The sequence below is a fragment of the Polyodon spathula genome, chromosome 2 (genome assembly GCF_017654505.1).
Source record: "Polyodon spathula isolate WHYD16114869_AA chromosome 2, ASM1765450v1, whole genome shotgun sequence".
Lineage (NCBI taxonomy): Eukaryota > Metazoa > Chordata > Actinopteri > Acipenseriformes > Polyodontidae > Polyodon > Polyodon spathula.
The window spans coordinates 52,808,122-52,829,173 of NC_054535.1; the positions used below are offsets into that span (position 1 = coordinate 52,808,122).

General features: G+C 36.4%; 1 protein-coding gene across 3 annotated transcripts in view; it reads right to left on the bottom strand.

The window, feature by feature from the left end:
• LOC121298178 (circadian locomoter output cycles protein kaput-like) overlaps positions 1-20,285 on the bottom strand; it is a 72,228-nt gene extending 51,943 nt beyond the window's left edge. For all 3 annotated transcript variants that reach the window (XM_041225128.1, XM_041225110.1, XM_041225119.1), the window contains exons 1-2: positions 20,135-20,285; positions 10,290-10,388 (exon numbers count right to left, since the gene is read on the bottom strand). The gene's annotated coding sequence lies outside the window, so the exon portion shown is untranslated. The remainder of the gene's footprint in view (positions 1-10,289; positions 10,389-20,134) is intronic.
• Between the last annotated feature and the right edge of the window lie 767 nt (positions 20,286-21,052).

The window sequence follows — 21,052 nt, forward strand, 5'->3', positions numbered from 1 at the left end:
CTAAAAATATAAAAAACGGGGGGGGGGGGGGGGGGGGGGGACTAGATAGATAGTTTCAATATGAAGTTGTCATAAGAGGCAGTACAGTATTTGTGTTTAAAAAAACTGAGATTCTCAGTCAGAGAGACTGAGAATTTCACAAGCATCAGAAGATCAAGAGAGTAAATATACAAATTTAGACACAACATGCAACATCAAGAAGCATTTAAGAAAACATATGTTTTATTAATGTGAGTAAATTCTCACAACTAATAAATACTCTTCAGTATATTTTAATTTTGTTTTTGCAATGCTGAAAGAGAGCCTTCATTACAGTACAACTGGATCTATGGATGGACCGGTCATCGGATCGGAACCACCGCTGATTATTGATAAAATACATTAATCTGTAATAGCCATTTCCCTGTCACTAGCACAGATAATACCACTACTAATACTAATACTAATAATAATAATAATAATAATTAGTTATTTTCAATGGTGCAGCAAAATTGTAGTTGAACATGTTTTGTGGAGCTCCTTTAAATCCAATTCATTTTTATTAACATATGTTCTATGTTTATGCATAACCGCTGTTTGTATGCTTTGGTTTTTCCAATTTTCCATCTGCATTTCTTGATCTTTGATCAGATACATAATAAATAATAAATAGGCCTGAATACAAGCTGTACAGTTATGCCTACATGCCTTTACATCTTAAATACAGTTTAAACAAAAATCTACATAAGGATCTTGGGAAGAAATTATTAAGAATAGTTAACAAGTTGTGTTTGCGGTTTCTGTTAGGCTATGTGTCTGAAACAAATAGAAGTTTTATACACATTATTAATTTACTGTTTCATTAAACACAGTCTTTATAAACACATTATTATACTACACTTCTTTAAATTCCATGTTAGTAAACATGTCCCATGCCATTTCATTTACCAGTGTGTTTGCTAAATTCACTTCTGGCAGAATGTAAACCCTATCAAAATACAACATGCTAATTACTGATATGCAGGGCTGCAATGAAGGGTACATTTTGACCATCGAAAGTTCCAGCCTTCTATGGTACACATTTGCACAATTTATTGGTGATGTCACAATACTACTTCTTTATATTTGATTAAAAATCATATTATTTTACAGGTAATCCATATTAAATGGAATAAAACATTCATATGTAGTTTAAAAATATGTTATATAGAACAGTAATCATGTTTTTATAATTTAAATTAAAAAAAAAAAAAAAAAATGTGCAGGTTTTTAAAGACTGTCACCCATACCAGTGAGCAGAAACTGACCCAAGACTGTCACAGCTACTGGAAGCAGACTGATCTTTGCGATACAAATTGAGCATTTGTGAAATTGCAACAAATATTGTAATGACTAATGTGCTTTAAAGAATATACAACCAGTAGAAAATATTATTAGCAGATCTGTGCGAGGCCTGTGAGAATGGAGTTCACTACATTGAAGGTCAGGCTGGCCTGCTGAAAGTTCCAAACCTCCTTTATCAGGCAAAAGCATCTTTTTTTAATTAGACTCAAGAGTCTCAAAACATTCTGATCCAGCTAGAACAGAATGGCAGAATCTGTGGAGCACAGCTAATATGCCTGAAGCAACTGAACTAGGTTTGATTACAGTATGAAAAAACAAAAGTATTTAAATAAATAAGAAACCTAATATAATAACATTCAGTAAATGTATGAGCAGTCTTAAGCTTAAATATTCAATTAATATTAATAACACTATGTAACACAATTTTTGTTCCTGGGTAGTAAGTGTTATTTCCTAATTGCTTATGCCTCAAAAGTATAGAAATGGCTATTATTCCCCACAAACTTTGCTTTTGTGACCAGGACAGTGATATTTTGAAATTTACCTATTTCCAATGAGAAAACGGGCAAATGTGTCTTTTCGTTCACATAAAGTCAGAAAAAAACAACACGAACCCAAATTAACATGTATTTGTACTAAAGTAATACAAAAATGACTACAAAAGATTTAGAAGAGAGTAGTTTTTCAAGATTTACGATTATACTGTAAATCACTTTCACGAATCAGCCCCCAAATGTAGTCTCCCATCATGTTCTCGTTATACTGTCCTTGGTAGTGGCGTTCAAAGTCCAGTATATCCTGGTAGAAGCGCTCACCTTGCTCCTCCGAGTACGCTCCCATGTTCTCCTTGAATTTATCAAGATGAGCATCAAAGAGATGGACTTTGAGGGACATCCTACAGCCCATTGTGCCGTAGTTCTTCACCAGAGTCTCAACCAGCTCCACATAGTTTTCGGCCTTGTGATTGCCCAGGAAGCCCCGAACCACTGCGACAAAGCTGTTCCAAGCCGCTTTCTCCTTACTAGTGAGCTTCTTGGGGAATTCGTTGCACTCCAGGATCTTCTTTATCTGTGGTCCGACAAAGACACCAGCTTTGACCTTTCCCTCAGACAGCTTAGGGAAGAAGTCTTGAAGGTACTTGAAGGCTGCCGACTCCTTATCTAGAGCTCTGACAAATTGTTTCATAAGGCCCAATTTGATGTGCAGTGGTGGCATCAGCACCTTCCAGGGGTCCACCAGTGGCTCCCACTTGACGTTGTTCCTCCCCACAGAGAATTCGGTCCGCTGTGGCCAGGCCCACCTGTGGTAGTGTGCCTTGGTGTCCCTGCTGTCCCAAAGGCAAAGATAGCAGGGAAACTTGGTAAAACCGCCTTGGAGACCCATCAGGAATGCCACCATTGCAGCCTCTTGATGCCATCTCAAAAAAATGCAGATATGTATCCACTTAGGCAGCTGGAACTAAACTGAACTGGTGGGCTTAAGGCCCCTGTATTTATACTACTATTTATATTACTGGAAAGTTCTAGAATGTTCTAGAAGTTACTCCAAGTTTACTCAGCACTGAATCTATCTGAAATGTTCTGGAAAATAGGTACATTTCAAAATATCACTGTCCTGGTCACAAAAGCAAAGTTTGTGAGGAATAATAGCCATTTTCTATACTTTTGAGGCATAAGCAATTAGGAAATAACACTTACTACCCAGGAACCAAAAAAAAATAATAATAATTTGTTACATGGTGTAATAAAAAATTAGCCTCTTGCCTTCTGTGTATAGAATAGAATATAGAATAGAATTGCAGTTTATAAGAGATTACTATATTGACATATCTGAATTAGAACTACATGTTATAAAATCATTTGAAAGTATAAACTGTAACTAACAGTAAACTTACTAAAAGAATACAACTAATGCTGTAACCTCGTTCTTACCTGCTTGTGGTGCAGGCAGTGTTGAAAATGATTTATTGGTTTTGGCCGATGAAGCGGGGATTTTTGATGGTCAGCAATTTAACAGCCAAGATCCTCTCTATAAAGAGCGATCTCATTACTATTAACGAACGGAAATACCTTTCAGATAACAGAAGACAGGAGTTTCTTATAAATAATCATTTTCTATATATAACAGAAATTAATTAGAACCTGGCAGGAAGAGATGGGAATGGAAAGTGTAGGGCGTGTTAATATGTTAATTTAGATATTGGTTTGAAATAATGAGTATTAAAAAAAATGCTTACGATAGTGTTTCTACTAATACAAATCAACCCTAAAATTGGCAAGAAGCAAAGGTTGTGTTAAAAACCTGCTTTGACTGGATTTTGTATGAACAGTGAAGAAGGTCAGACTTCAGTCACTGTAACACTATTCCATTCTAATATGTTAACAGTGGCCTGTATTTAGATATAAATAACTGGACCTTCCATTCAGAACTTAAAATATTTATCAATGGAGTAAAATAATATTACCATTTCTAGGAGCAACTGTTATACTGAAGTAACTTAATTAGAAATACATCTTCTAATGCCATTTAAAGTTAAACTGTTGAAAGAACATAGTAAAAGTTATAACAGAAGCATGGCATTGACAATATTGTAAATATATTAAGACACATTTGAAATAATGTTTATTTAATCAATTTAAGAATTCGTTCAATTTCTCCAACTAAACAAAAAGAGTCTTTTAGACATTACAATATCAATTAAACCAAAGAATATACATGTTTAGTTTATACAGAGATTTTACTGCAGTAATAAACAGAGGTACTGTAGAGTTTAAAAGTGAAAGAATTAAATGTTTTTCTCAGACACACAGTATAATTCTGGAAGGGCACTAGACCTTCAAAAGATAAAGCTTGGTCTTTGGCTCCTCAAAGCAGGATTCAGTGTTGGCTCTTGAAAGCGGGATTTCCCAACCTTGAATGATAACCAACGGAAGGTGCTTTAAGAAAGACAGGAGTATGTATCTCATTATATTATAAGAAAATAATGAGAACTTAGTTATGAAAATTAGGAGGTACGCTTTTTTGTATTATCTGAAAAGATACCGGTGTCACAGGAAATAAGTTAGCGTTTGCCTTTTTTTTTCTATTATTTAACATTCCCAGTTTAAACCATCATCAGAGTTGTCATTTTAAGTTTGTAATCGCCGGATATTTACATTATCGGTTTTCTTTGTACAAATATTACGAAAGAGAAGTAAATACAATATTCTGTATACTGGTTATGACATATCAGAAATAATTAAGCATTAAGATTTATTTTTATGTGCAATTAGATTATTACACCTGTCATGTCACAAACCCCTCCCCCTCTATAATATATACTGCCCAGGCCCTCCCCAAAAAAGGCGCAAAATCTAAAATAATTTATTTTTATAAAATACACAAAAAACAAAACCAGACTGCATCACAAGCATCGACCTGTAAGTACTGTACTCTAATTTATAATTCATAATGCAGGCGTGTATACACACATCCATATATATGAAGTCTGTGTGTGTTTCTTCGTATGATCGTATGAAACTATGTATATAGGAAGACAAGCGTTTTGTGGTTTCTCAAATTATCTATCTATAACTCTTAAAACATCATCTTTTACTAAAAACAAATTAGTTTTCTGTATATATTAAACAGGTTTAGATATTCCCACACGTAGACATGATTAAAATGTCAAAAACAGTAATCTCTGTGTCAGTAAAAAGTGTTTGTACCCACCTCCCCATAACATTTATTCACAAAAAATAAAAAACAACTGAGCATTTTACCGTGAAAATAATAACTTAGTTAAACTTGCGCCTACATAGAATAAATGCTTATATTTGCTTAAGCCACAGCATGATATGACACAACATTTTTGAAAGGAAATAAATAATTTGGCAAGTAGTGATTTTAACTCTGCATAAACATATATTATACTGAAAAAACAATGTTTTTAAAATTATTTTTTTTGTTAAAAACCATACTACACATCCAAACACAGCGAGCGCTTTACCTTAAATAAAATGTATTTATAAAAACTTAAAACGTACATTTACACTTCAATAAATAAAATGACAAATGCTGGCTCCGGGGATCAACCCAGTGCGGTCTCCCCAGCGCATCAGCATGACAGCCGCCTGGATTGAGCTAAGTAGGGTATATCTTACGGGTCTTCAAGTGGGCACCTTCTATCCTCGGTGTGATCCAACAGTGATTCTGGCGTCCCAGCATCACCCCCCTCCATCCCCCACTCAGCTCAGCTCAGTTTACTTACCTGAACATCAGCGTTGCATTCTTTCTATTGTGCTTGAGATCCCCATCCAGAATCTTTCCATCTCAACCATAGCCAGTTGATGCTCCTTTCTGCTGCTTCAGATAAGTTCTTCACTGTGCGACAGAACTCTTGGCGACTGAACCCAACATCTCTGAGAAACCGGGTTGTAGTGTGCCACAAATCCGACAACCCACCTCCACTGGGTAAACTCAGACTCTCCATCCTCGCTGTTCCGCTTCAGCCGCTAGTTGAGCATTCCGAAGTTTCTTCCTCTCATACGCCTCTTCCCATGGCACGATTAACTCTACCAGATGAATAAGGCGTGCTGATCCAGACCACAAGACAATGTCTGCTCGAAGGTTAGTGGTAGCAATCTCAGGTGGAAAAATAAGCCATTGACCAACATCTGCAACACTTCCAATCTCTAGCAGCTTCCAGTTGTCCTGGACGAGGCTTGGTTTTAACACCTTTTCTTGGTGGTTGCTGTCCTGGACAGAGTAATATTGTCTTTTGTGTGTAATGCTTTGATGGAACTAGTGGCAACTTATTAATCAGGTTACACTTGACTTCTAATGCCAAGGCCTAACATCACAGCACCTGGTCATGGCGCCAAGTAAACCGTCCTTGGCTAAGACCCACCTTACATCCTGTCAAAATGTGCCTTAATGTTGCAGGTGATGAACACCCACCTAGAGGTCTAGGTTCTGTGGTGATGGGAGAACATAATTTGCTGATCTGATGAGGAAACTGATCCGGCTCTGTTCCATTGTCCATAGGTCTTGCCAGCTGATCTTGCGTTGTTCCACACCCTCCCATCTCATCCATTCTCCCTGCTTGACCTGGGAAATGGCCTTTACAAACCTGATCCTCCCCTCCTGCTTTTGCACCTCACTGACTACCAGCTTCCTCCGTTGAGCTGGGGTTGCTTTGTGCCATGCAGGAGGAGCTGAACTGAGACCAAAACCTTCTTTTTCATGCTGAACTTGCCCCATAATATCTCCAATTCGAAGGGCAGCCCTTAGCATCTTTCACAGCCTTCTTTGCCATCCATTCTCTTCCAGTTTTCAACACAGGTGCTGCCTCCCTTACGCATTTGTCGCGTGAATCTACTAATGTCATTTCCAGTCGGACTTTGGAGCACTTAAACTCCTCGGTTAGAGCAGAGATTGGTAGCTGCAGTATTCCTTTACCATAAAGTCCCACTCTGCTCAGGCAGCGTAGAACTCCCAACCATTTCCTGACTTATGAACAAATTAAAGCTTCCAGCTTCTTAACTGTTGTCAAGGAAACCTCGTACACAGTCAGTGGCCACAGCAGTCTTGGCAACAGACCAAACTAAAAGCACCAGGGTTTCAGTTTGCCTGGTAAAGTGCTGCTGTCTATGCTCTTCAACCCTTCCACTGCTTGTTGTCGAACTGGAATGACTGCTTTTTGTACTGAAGTGTCAGTGAAGCAGTTCTTTAATAGGTAGATTGACAATCTCGGAGCAATAATGCTGAAGAAAATTGCCTTTTATGTTTAATAGGGAAATAGGACGAAACTGACCGATGCTTGTACTATCCTTTTGTTTTGGTACAAAGTCTCCACCTGTTCGCCGCCATGCTCTTGGTATGACCTGTTTTTCCATGCCACTTTCATCAATTTCCACACGATTCGTAGAACTCCAGAAGCACTCTTGTATGGAACTCCATTAGGCCCTGGAGATGATGATGCCCTTGCTTTTTTCACAGCTTGCTCTACTTCTTTCCACTTAAGTGCACAGTCCTCCATTTGGTATTTGGGTGGATTGATAGGTGGGATGTCTGAAGGAATTGACATAGGTTCCTGCCTTTTTGAATCTATGTGTTTCCTCCAAATATCTCTCTAGCTCAAACTTAGATGATTTTAGCATGCCATTGTTCTCACTGGTGAAGATCTTCTTTACAAATTTGAATGGATCTTTATAAAAGTTAGTTCTCGCACGTTCTTTCTTTTTGTAGCATTTCCGTAGACACTCAGCTCTGCACGATGTTGCAAGCTTATCTTTTATGACCCTTTGTAACAGATGGAGTCCCTCCTGACTTTGTTCTGCTTTTCTCCATTGCTTCCTCATCTGCCTCCATTCTCTAACTAAGCATTCAATCTCCTGCTGCCATCTAGACTTTCCAGGAATAGTTTGTACTTTTTCCTTCCTTTTTTCAATTCCAAACCTCTCACTTCCATTTGTGTAGATGATGTCCCCAAATTTATCCAGCTTCTTGTCAACTGTTCCATTTAACCTTTCCAAAGTAAAAGAGAGATCGGTGTTTACTGTGTCCCACACAGTTTTTTCACAAGCTCTTGGTCATTTAACTCCAGGCTTGTGCCGTTGAGGTTTTTTTCCCCTCTTACGCTGGTTTGTCTGACCAGGTTCGCAAGGATCATTAGGTTCATTACTAGCTGTACCCACGCAAGTCCCCCTCACGTCTATGACAGGGGTGCTGATATCCTGCAAACTGTGGTTTGCTTACTGTCGCTGGATTTCATTCGACTGACTTCATAAGAAATACTGATCAATGCAAGGCCCCTGTCCCTTGTCCCTCAAGCATTTCATTCTCCCTTGATGAATATTCAAACCTCTGACCGTTGTCGCCTTGCTCCAGCTGCAGACACAAACCTGGGGTTCCATGTCTTTGCTAACTGCAGATCTTGAACTAGTCTTTTGTGATGTGCTCTCCATTCTCGTATCCGTTTCTGTTCCTAAATTGTTAACCGTGTTATCCAGCGTTGAGCAATCTTCCTCCCCAGCTCTCGCAGATTCTAAGGGTATTTTTCTCTTTAATTTCTTAGATTAATAATATAAGGCTGTTATAATTAACATGTTCCATTACAGCTTAAATTTAAATGGAAACAACTGAACTGATCACTGTATGCTTATTCAAAGGTTTGTGATAAACCTCTACAGTATTTTTGTTCTACACTTTGTTAACACACATTTGTATATGAAGTTAAACTGACCCATTGACAAAACACTGAAAAGGTAACATAATATGTGGCTAATATAATTAAATACAGCTGGTGTTACATATTAAAAACATCTCACATATATACACATATACTTGTATTGTATTTAGTAGCAAGGACCCTCTGAACTCCAGTTCTCCTAATTTTTAGGGAAAGGAGGGGTGGAAGATAGTGAACCATGAGCTCACATTCAGTTAATTTTGAAAACAGTTGACCGGATCCTTTTAGAAAATATCATTAACTCAAAGACAGGAACTGTTAAGGCAGATTGACGATCAGATTTAATTGGGATTCCTGATGTATTCAATGGAGGCAAAAACCATGGCAAAACCCCAGTCAAGTATAGCATGACTTGCTAACTATAAGTTGCGTGGTCCATGTTTTGAGGATTTCTGAAAAACTGATTGCTGTTTGGTCGTATTCACAAGTCTCTGCCTTTTGAAGACAGTTTTTACTTGTCAATATATCCATTACACTTCCATATACTTGAAGGTAAATATATAGTTGAATTTAATATCACTTATATTGATGCACTGCTATAAGGTAGAGAAATTATGTTTTAGTCTTGAGAGTGACACACATATTATATATATATATATATATATATATATATATATATATATATATATATATATATATATATATATATATATATATATATATATATATATATATATAATGTTCTAGAATTTAGCGATGGCCGTTTTTATCTTTTTATATTTTATAGCCTAATAGCTAAATATATGATAACCAAATTCGTATTACTGTATTGAAGTACTAATGCTGTTAAACCTGTAAAGCACTGGATCACCTAGGCTGCTTTTTACTTGGGATTTATGGTGGTCTGCGCAACCAACCAATCCAATTTTTAAAGCATTTAATAAACCGAAAGAGTACTAACACTGCTCTGATTCATAAAACTTCAAATTAAATGAGTATGTGTGATTTTCTTGAATATTAAAAAGTTGTCTGGACATATAGCCTACCCAGTGCACAAACAAAACCACTACAGGAATTTAAAACATCTTTGCCCTCCTTGAACGTCTCCCCTGAGTTTAAGAGTGTGCTCAGAGCATATATATCAATAAAAAGAGTACGTGCAAGAAATCCTGACACCACGCAGAGCTGCTACATAACGATTTGGTAGCGGATTTTAATAATAACTTTTGTTTACGTAATATGCATTATACAAATCAAAAGATCGAATTTTGCATCTGAGTAAAATTTAATGTGTGATTTACAGTATCCACACAGTCAAACTGTTAACAGAAAATAAAGAAAAAAATACAGTATGTGAACCTATCTCACGAACCTTTGAAGGTTTAAAACAATCTTCAAATCCCTGGCTAGTGAACGAACCTTGGGACACAGCCCTACTGATATGGAAAATAGTTCTTGGAATCTGTCCACATAATAACAAATCAGTGGATCCCTAATTGGATCATTTACGAGGTAGCAGATTAATGGCAGACAGACCAAGACCAAATCATTTAAGTCTTTCTCTTGGTTAACCTATAATGCCCTTTTGTGACATTTAGATTTGGAATTTAAAACTACATGAGATGCCTAATGGTGTGGTCGACTCCTACAGGCTGGTGTATCACAATACCAAGAGGCAGCTGAGTTGAGCTGTGTGAGCCTTAACAAACTGAGCAGTCTAAGTGCCTGTCTTGCAGAAGTATCGAGTAGAAGCTTTATGATGACTGCCAACATATACTGTGGGAAACAAACTTACCTTTGTTAAAGAAGAACATTTCTGTAGAGAAGAGAAGAGAAAAAAAAACCCTGCGTGACTATCTTCTATATGGCAGCACTGGAGTTACAGAAATCCACCCTGCAAAACAGAACATCACCTTACTTGTTGCGATCAGACACGTTTTCACCCACAACAGGGTGACTTAGTGTGCAGAATGAGTGATCCAGGGGTATAGGAGTTCACCAATGTGAACATGTCTAGGAAAGGGCCTACCTATATTTATTTTGGAACATTCACTGAGGATGTACAGCAAGTGATCGTAAACATATTACAACATTTTAGTTTGAAAAGGTACACTTTGGGAGATGAAGCATATTATTACTGTATGTTTTCCAAAACAAAACGTTTAGATACTTTGCAATATTTAAAGTAATGAAAAGGTACTTTTTTTTAACTCAACAATGACACGAATCACATTCTGTTATCGTGCAATACTCTTTACAGATTCCAAAAATATAACATTCTTTTGTTCCTGTTTCGTCTCAACTTTTAGCTGGGTCGGTAGGTAGGGTGAAAAAAACTACATGTAAATTCTAAAAACATCAACCATGGATTATACCTACCAGTACAAGTTGCAGTGAATAGGATTTTATTTATTTTGTATAGTTGTGTTTTCCTGTGCCGAAGGATCATTGTGCATTAAACATGTGTTTTACTACAGACACAAAGGATACATGTTTCCAATATAGCTATGTATGTATTGTGTTCAGCATTCATGGTAATGCTTCTATAGTATGCATTTACCCAAATCTTTCTTACTTTTACTTTACTATACAGATGTTGGTATTGCAGGCTTGTGTACCAAGTACTCAATATAAAGACAATATTACAGACTTCAGTTTCATTTATAAGCCTACAACATTTTATAATAAATGCCCACACATACTGTACTAGTTTTATTCACCCATGGCTTTCCCTATAGCCTTCAATAGAATAAAGAATCAGCTGTTGGTATTCTGGCCCTCTGCAAATTAAATTCATACTACTGGATGTGGCAATATCTTTGTCAAAGATTTATTGAAAGCAGTCCAGGAATTCTCAAGACAAACTGTAGCATTTGTTTCTAATCCCAACTATTGTGGGGCTAGAGAAAAGAAACCATGACCTAAATTTTAATACCCTCAGGAACTTTTGCTATGGAATGCATATACCCAATTTCATCTGTGTCTTCTGAACATTATATGTGAGGGATAGTCATAGACAACCCCTCCCCTCCTTTCAGTTTTTCAGTATGCAGTGCCACTTGCATGGTCAACGAACAGCAAACAGGGCAGCATAGTATACACATTCTAAGGAAACTGGGTAGGAAACAATTAGACAGCTTCAACAAAATAAATGAATACATGTCTTAATTGATACAGTAAAATAGATTGTCATCATGATAAAGTTATGCTCTCACTCACAATTATGGCATTTTTATTATAAATTTAATATAACTAAATATGCATATGCCACTTGTATTGTCTTAAAAGGAATAGGCTAGATACTTGTTACAGTAAAGTTCATCACCACCATTACAGTAAATGAATTCATGCATATAGGTGGGCTCCCCTACTTTAACATTATTATCACACACAAATAAATCATAACAGTGGTTAGCATAATAAGGACAGAAATTCCAGTGCCTTCTAGGCATGAACAATGGTAAGATTTAAGCATTCCTTACATGTCTTTTAAATAACCAAACCGCTGGGGGAATATTCTGTCTGACTTGTACTACTGTATAAAGTTAGCTTTTTTGCTAGAACTGCCTCCACCATTAAGCATGAGGTTGTCTCATCCTGAAACAATGTTCTCCTCAAAGAGCCACTGCCCTTGGCCTTGTCTCCTACAAAGCTGTTGCTTCTGTGCTTCAGTGTAAATGCAGCGATGGCAGAATAAATAATATTAAAACATATGAGAAAAATCTAAAATACTAACCTTAAAGCCACCCATATAAATTATTCATCCACAGCTTCATTTTCTTTACTGTATACACCTGGAGTTAAATGGGTAACCATAAGTAGTTTATGCGAGATCATTACTCCTTTTGTGCTGAACTATTCACTCATTTTTTTCTTGTTAAATCTAGCACAATACTTTACTCCATGCTTCAACTTCCAATTTCAAAACCACACTTCCCTATTCAACTACTTCACCCAGTTTCCTGACAGTATAACTCTGTAAACTAAAATACTGAATTACAGAAATCTTAAACCACGAAATGTGAAGCCTAATACAATTTAAGCAGAATCTATATTTTCTTCACCTACAGCTAGAAAAACACAGAGGTACATTCAGAAATACTTAAATATATTTTTATTAGCATGTTTCAGTTATACTGTCCTGAAATCACTATGTTCTCACGGTGCTTCTTGCTGTTATACAGCGAAGCATTTGTAGTCAAAACTGGTACTTTAGCTGCCAACATTGTACAGTAAATGAAATCATTTATATCTACCATGGTATGTATTTTAAATACATCAGGCTACAGAGCACAATCTCCCCCAGTGACTAAGTTTACAGAATATTTGGTTGGTCTTATCTCCATGAGCTTGACATCCATATGGAAATTATTCCTCCCATTCCTCATAAGGTTAAAGTATGTTCCTTCAAAGTGTGTAGTATCAATGACCAAATGTTTCTCTAGTAGTTTTGCCCAGTGTGGAAGATCTTTTCTCGTGGTGAACTATTTCACTTATCTTTATTATGGTGCCTTCATCCTTCAGTTTTCTGAACTCCATGCATTCTTCCAATCCAAACCTACTTTTTCTTTAAATGCTCAGCAATACCAGAATCGTGGCAATTTCACACTCTTAAGTTGCCTTTTACATTAATGAAGATGTGATTTCACAAATTGGTTGCTAAAGTGATTGTGATATATTCTCACATGTGTTCTCTGTCTCTCGTGTTTTCTCTCTCTCTCTCTCTCTCTCTCTCTCTCTCTCTCTCTCTCTCTCTCTCTGTTTACACATCAGTAAATTGCACAAAAGCAGTGACATTTTTGTCTTTGCCAAGAGCTTTTGATGAACAGTTGCCATGTTGCCATTTTACTAAACACATCTCAGACGCACTATCCATCTTAAAATCCAGTGCCCGCCCCCTTCTCATGTCTTATCCATCAGACAGGGCCTCTACAAACAGACACATGTGAAACAACTAGTTTAGTTGTTACTGTTGAGTAAATATAATACATATTTGTAATACTTACTCTCAATAGCCCAGGTAGACATGAGAGGAAACCCTGTGTGCAGTCATTCAAGTAGGCTCAGCCTTGGTTTCATTATGTACCTTCTCTTGTGGTTTCTCAATAGTCTTTACTGCACAAGCCTTTCTACAATCAGTATTTTCTACTGTTCGGGCAATAATGGCAGGTACTAGGCACTTCCTTGCTGTTACCTACTGTGGGAACCAAGGTTGTTATTTGCTCTCTTACTCAAAGAAAAAGCATTGAGTATCATTGGGCATATGTTTCTTTGGGTTTACATTTTTGTATATTTTACTAGCCCTATGTTATATAAGAGTGAATTCAAATTGTGAGATGCTTGCTTTTTTAAACCTTCAAATTCAAAACACTTAAATCTGATCATGTAATTAACAAAAGTATAGCTATCTTAAATCAAGCACTCCCGTGGACAAAGGCTCGACCATCCGGTGTTATGCGTATAGAGAAAGGCAGAGCCTTCATCGAGACAAATCGCACTACGGACCACCTTCCCCCAAAAGAAGAATCGGCTAGCCCACCTTGTAATACAAAATAAATTGCCTAACCCACAATTAGAATAAACTACATTTTCTAAAATATGGAAAATTAGGAATCCTCGGAATTAACTGATGGATTTCACTCAGGGTCTGATCTCTGGAGCTTGGCAGCCGCCCCTTATGCCGGTCAAACTACCTAAAAAGAACATAAAACGCAAATAAAAATGAGAACATATCTTGCCAGTGGACAGGACAAATGGCACTCAGAGCCACCCTCCCCCAAACAAAGAAACAATGAGGCATAGATGAGAGGGCCACATGCTTATTCAGCTACAAATCTCACTCGCTGACCAAACAATTTACAGACACTCGCATGACAAAATGCATTTTTCATATAAAGGAAGCGCCTAACCAAATGTGTTTATACATCCACTTCCAAGATTTCAGACTATTCAAATTCACGATTTCCATATCTGTAGCCCTTCTCCCTGAAGGTTGCATCTCATGTACCCCTTTAAAATTTTTACTCTACGGAATGGTACCACAGTTGCAATACAAGGCAGAATAATTGGATTAACACCAAACTAACAAACAATAATAAACTTTTATTAAAGCCAGCATAATTATCCAAAGGTACTCACTTTTTGTAGACTCTTGTGTTTTCTTCCTTTGTTTTCTTTTGCAAGCAAGACATTTATACATTTTTTTCTGGAGAAACAATACCTAGGATAATCTGGATTAGGGCGAGTCTGAACATTCAAGGAAAAATAAGTTAACTACACCCAAAAAAACTTTTTCTAACAGAGAAGGAAATTAAAAGTGATCAGCCACTGCAATTCTCACCTCACTGATAACTGACAGGGAGGCGGGCGCACTTCATTACCTAGCTCTGCTATTGGCTAAGGGAGTACATGAGTAGTGAATGAATTGTTTCTACACAGTATCAAAAAAAGTACCTTAACCCAAAAAAAAAAAAAAAAAAAAGCCAAATCATTTAAAATTCAGGCCCCCATCTGCTACTTCTGAAGAAAACACAGAACGTGGCAAAAAACAAACAAGCGTTGCATCTTGCATTATGGGGGAGTTTGTGCATATCCTTACATCTACCCCTAGATGCCTTAGATGTTTCTTAGCTGTTACTGTTGATGTATTATCTATGCATCCCTGTGTTTGGTTGCTAAATATCTCTTAAGGACCTGTTACTGTAATGAGTAATTAGAGGTGGAGTATTCAGGTACTCGAAATTTTTATTCTTGGTATACTCGAATATCTTATTATTTGAAATTCCTAACCCTAATCTGTACTCTATCAAACACAGAAAACAATTCAATCAGCAGCTATGGTTGCTACTAAAATGCCGCCATGCCTAACAGAGTGAAAACCAGATCAATCCAAAGCCACTTTCACACTGGCAGTCCTACCCGGGTCTCGATCCGGGTTCTGGCTACCCGGGTCACAATCCCGCATAGTGTGAAACCATGTGCCTGGGTCGTACCCGGTTTGACCTGGTTCTGACCCCAGTAGAGCATGGCAGTGTGAAAGGTGCTTAATTCATGAATAAGTACAGGTGGATGATAAAGCTAAAACTATAGTCAGACTGTAAACAACTGCTAAAATAAACCTGAAATATTTGTGCACAGTGGTTTAAAGATAATATATAACACCATTAAAAAAATTAATTCTAGATTATTTTCTTTTACTTTTATTTTTGCATTTACACATACCCCATTAAACACCCGATCTACAATATTTGGTTTCAAATTAATCTCCATTTTTTATCTGTCAGCTTTAGAATTTTTTGCAAAAGTGATACATTATTTAAAAAAAAAAAAAAAGTTTCCAAAAAAGTATAGATTATTATTATTATTATTATTATTATTATTATTATTATTTATTATTATTATTATTATTATTATTAACAGTATTTGTAATTTTGTTTTAAAATTACTTATTTTAAAAATTAATTCAGTAAAAACAAAAGCAAAGCAGGCTGTGAATCTTATTTGACAAAAAAAAAAAAAAAAAAAAAAAACTATTTTATTCCAAACTCTGGCACTATCAAATGGGACACTGCCACTGCACAGCCCTACGATTTTAGATCTAAATTTGGTACTTCAGCCCAGGGTTTTACAGTAGTCCTCATTATGGCTCAAAAGATCGAGATTGTTGTTGGTCATTTTAACATTATACGCTTCAGTGTAATTTCTGTTAGTGTTTGATTAATACAGAATGATAAGCGAGTATCTAAAGGGCCTAAAGTCCTTAACATACTGTAAGGCGGTTATGAAATGTGCCATTAGTTAAACAGTCCCACAACACGAGTAGGAATGAAGGATGTGGAATGATGCTTACAGGTACCAATACTAGTATGTACAGGAGTACACACATAGATGAAAAAACACATGTTCTTCCTTTACAGAGATTACAAAACCTAAACCAATCAAGGCTCATGTCAGATTTACACTACTGTAAAACAAGAACATTTTGTGAGCAAGAAATGTTTGCTAATTTCATGTTTATTAAAAATCTGCAAAAATAATGTGCCATGAAATATATTCTTCATATATGTGCCGTACATTAAACGAAAAAGCAGCACACAGATTTACTGCAGCACAAATGGACCTTATGCAACATAATTTAATTCAGTAGAAACCACACTTGTGTTTTCAAATATTTGGGTAGAAATATGATCTGCGTCATTTTACAATGGTGATGTAGACGGTGGGGCGAGCTTCCAGTGCTGCCAATGGCTTTTTAACCTCAAAAACACGCGAATTATTGCAGCACAGGGATAATAATATTTTCTTAATTAATCAAATTACCCAAAACCTAATCTGGAGTGCTGCTTGGCATTATGAAATATTTGCAGTAAACAGTGTAAGTTACATATAATATAAAAGATACATCAAAACATATTCATTAAAACAGTATAATAATACCACAAAAAATTGACAATGATAATATCCAAAAATCTTAATATTTTTTAATACAAGTAGCTGGCGCAAATATAGTATTAGCTGGCAGATTGCGCCGATCGCTGGCTTATTTTGAAAACCCTGCAATCATTGTCACTATTTTTGCTTTGAAAATAATCGTTTTTTTTTTTTTTACCTGTCTAACGTTTTAGCCTCTCGAAGTGCTTAACACCCCTTCAACTCTCTGATTGGTTAAATGTTGTGTCAAGATGTAACACAGCTATCATATGGTTCCAACTTTTTTTTTTTTCACCCAGCAACGTGCAAATGATCTAGTCTGCTAGAAGCGCAATCAATCCTTATTGTTAAAGGCACAGTAGCATCTGCAAGCCAAGCCGATTGGGTTTTCTCAGCCAGGTGGCGACAGCCACTTCACCCGGCTGAAAAGGCCTGGGGAGAACCCTGTGTTAATACTTTGTATTACTTGTAATAACCTTTCAATACAATTTCATATCACTAGCAAACAGGTGCAATTAATTGATTGATCAATAGAAAATGTCAAGATTAAAACCCCTAATTTAAAAATGCATTTTTTTCAATATCCATATTAGCAAATATATTATAATGATAATTACCACAGCATTTGCTAAACTATGACTAGAGTTCTGATATTGCTCCAACCCTAGTTATGCATAGTGCCAACAGTTCTAAACTAAGTAAATTATAAATGTGAAAAAGACTGTACCAGTGAAATGTCCAAACGTTAAAACAACACGGCAATGAAAAGGTTAACTTATATTGGAAACCATCTGTGGTGGAAAGTCATTACTAATCACAGAATATCGCTTGTAAAAACTGACTGTATTAATAACATGGTCAAAGGTTACAAAAATATGGCACTGATACGAACAGTAGTAGGTGCAGTGGCAGTTTTGCAAACTCATACAAGCTCCTTTTACAGGGATGCTTAATTATCATTAATGATAATGATAAACACATATGCAAGTTCCACAGTAGCCTGTATCAAAATATGTAAAATCTAGTAAACTTTTTTTAAAAAGCATTTTTTCAATAAATACCAGTACTTAAGAAATTAGCCATCCCTTATGTTCTGTAGATTAATCATGCTCTGTAGATTAATCATTCCTTGATTGGCCATGGGGATATTATGGAAAGCAGTCAACTCTATTGCTCATAAAAACTGTCCCAAATAAAAAGCATTTTAGCCGAAGATTCAGGACTATGTTCTTTGCTCAGGAGAATAATGTCAGTCAACACACTGACCAAAACCACGCAAAATATTTTCCCAAGTAAATCATTCATAAAAATGGAAAGAATGCATCATGCTCGCAGCTCACTACAGGTTTGCCAAGCTACTTTAAACTTGTACTGTAGAACGCCTCTAACCACAGATTTATTTATTTAAGTGAAAAGCAATGGTCAAATCTTGTCCTAGGTAACTTAATTAGGCCAGCATAAACTGAGATTAAAATAAGTCTGCTTGTTTTCCATTTCCAGACTCCCCAATAGTCCAGTGGATAATAAAAAGACAAATTAATTAGAATGAAGCACATAACAAGTTAATCTATATTGAAACTTCATAACCAAACAAACAGTAAATGTTGTGAGTGCCAAAGATATCTGTAATAATAGTTTGTGAAAATATTCAAATTGGCTAACTCTGCAGCCTTACTGGATCTGTATCACTGAGACATCTGATGTAATTTTACTCAGTCCTGATCGCCAAGGGCTGTAAACTGTGGAAAGCTTAGAAAGCCAACAGAAGAACAAGCCATATTTTATCCTTGTGTAATTTTGAAACGGTGAATACGTTCATATCTTTTGATTATTTGTTTGTACAAATTCTATTTGTGTGTGTGTGTGTGTGTGTGTGTGTGTGCTAATGCCATAGGCACACCTCAAAGTTAACATACTTAGTCTACAGTGGTATAGGGGATGAGGGTCCTGGGGTGACATGGCTATCTGATGTTTGTTTTGTTTTCTTCTGGACATGTGCAACCAAGTATAGTGTCAGACATAGTACATCCCATTCCCATAACTGCAGTAAATGCAAACATTAGAGCTAGCAGTATCATGACCTACATCCACCATATTCACAAAAAGTGTAATATATAAGGGCAAACAGCAAGTAGTTTTTAGACATCCCCAGGCTCTTATTTTCTCATTAATTAAACATGGCAAATTTAATGATAACTTGTCTTAAATTAACATCCATAAATGGGCATTTTATTTTAATTTCCTAAAATAACATGTGCACGTTAACAGTACCAGTATATAAAATGTGAACATTCTAAAAGTTTTTTTTTTGTTGTTAATTTATTTGAAAAAAAAATTATTATATATATATAATATTATTAACAAATTATCCATCCTTTCTACTCTGTACAGATTAATTATTCCTTGATTGGCCGCGGGGGTATTTTATGCAAAGCAGCCAGCTGTAATTTAAAGACAATTCATAAACTAGCTGATCGATTGATGAGGATACTGTATAGGGAGTTGCACAGGGTACTCATCCTGCCAGCAGCACTTGAACCTCGCTTTTTGTTTACCTACAACAGCAGCCCACAAACACGCTACTCATATCCACTAAAGGTACATAGAAAGCCCATATTAAGCAAGAATGAGTAAAAGCTGCAGAAGGTCAGGGTTTTGCATACTGAGCCACAGCATAATAAAAACAAATGTAAAATGTTAAGAAATGCTTGAACTGTTTCTCTTTATGCATATGAAAGTGATCAAACTTCATGATACCCATTCTGAGCCTCTGAGCCGCCCCCACAGAAAACGCACCACTAGGACAAGTGCAAGGTGATTCAATGAATCAAGTTTGTATGAAAATATACAGCCGTAAACAAAACTACAAATCTGCATAGCCCACAAAGTCACCACTGCCTGTTTAAGTTCGTGTTATTATACTAACTACGGTACAGTCATCAGCAATAATTTTACTGAAAAGACTCAAGAATAATACCTTCGCGTTGAACCTATACAGAATACCAATGACCACCAACCTTGTACACAGTAGTAAACACTCCCCTCTTTCTCGGCGAATGTAATGTGGGTCACAAGGCCCAGCACTGAAAACACCCCTTCACCGCTTCGCACTGTACCCTGCGAGCTTATATATACGCAAACAGCAGGGGTATTTGGACCAAAACCCGTTTGTAATATCATATAGCCATGCATGCCAATGTAACCACTTACGTTGCAGAGTCCCCGATTCTCCGGCTTTTCATCTTGTTTTGATGTAGATGGCTGCGTTGAGTTAACTGGAGTTACAAAACAGCAGGCCTACCTTGGCTCCGCATGCGCAATGGAATAACTCTCACACAATCTGGCATGGCACAGTCGATCTGAGGTGAAGATCCAGTCGCTCCGTCTATATATATATATATATATATAAATTTAATTTATTTATTTTAATTGACATGCAACGGGTTAACCGAAATCTCAGTAAGTAATGTGCTTTGCGAGTATAAATAATCACAGCTCAAACGCTTTTGCTTAGGAGGAAGGCAGAAGTAAATTAGCAGCATGAATCCGGAAAAGGAAAATAAAGCAATCCCATATTATTTTAAAATATACGGTGTTAAAATAGCGTACATAACCTCCCAAATAGTACAGCCAATAACCAGCGAATTTGTCATCAACATAAATTAACAGCAGTGAGTAATACTACATTGAAATTATCAGAAAATAATCATTAAACTTAGTCAAATTATATATCAGTATGGATTCCTACAGTAAATCAATGTGGACAGTGCCACTACTAGCACGATTATTCAAATTGGAGAGAGAGAGAGTGATATTGATTGATTTGACTTAAAACGATTACGCAGTTTACAAGTCTCTACTTCACTTCAGCCAAAAAAAAAAAAATAATAAAAAAAATCTGGGTATCCTACCGACGCCAATAAACTGCAGGTTACCGAGTTCGGTTAAACGTTAACTATTTGTGTGTACCAAAATGTATTCGGAATGCAAAGAAGAAATGAAAACAACTGCTACATATAACAGCATTAAATAATTATGAATTGCAAAATTGCACATTCTAAACCTGCCTTTTACACATAGTGTTTTGCAGACTATTTGCCCTGTTTTTGTGTTCTTTGAAATGCAGGT